Genomic DNA, 526 nt, shown 5'->3' with positions numbered 1-526 from the left:
GCAGCAGCAGCAGCATAGACAAACAGCAGCAACAAACGAAATAAATAAACAAATAAATAAATAAATAAATAAAATAAATTAAATAAATTAATTATATTTTATTTATTATTATATATTTTACTATATTATATTATATCCATAATAAACAAATGCAGCAGCAACACCACCACACAGCCGCAGTGACCCTGCGGGTGGGGCCCCCCCCCTGGTGTATATTTATATATATATATATAATATATATTTCTTTTTTTTTTATAAATATATAATTAAATATTAAATATATTTATAATTAAAAGAAAATTATTTATTATATTGTTGCTTTATTCTGGCTACAGCAGCAGTTCTTACCCGCAGGAGCTGAGGTGTATATACACCCCATGTCAGTGATAGAGAAAAAACAAAAATAAATTATATTTGTCTTTGTCTTTGTCTTTGTATTTATTTATTTAAGAGAATAAATAATAATAAAAAACGCAGAGAGAAAAAAAAGAAAAAATAAACAACAAATATAACAACCTAAATAAAC

This window comes from Eimeria mitis, genomic scaffold (assembly GCF_000499745.2).
Source record: "Eimeria mitis Houghton genomic scaffold, Emh_scaff2246, whole genome shotgun sequence".
NCBI classification, from domain to species: domain Eukaryota; phylum Apicomplexa; class Conoidasida; order Eucoccidiorida; family Eimeriidae; genus Eimeria; species Eimeria mitis.
This window is presented reverse-complemented; position numbering follows the sequence as displayed.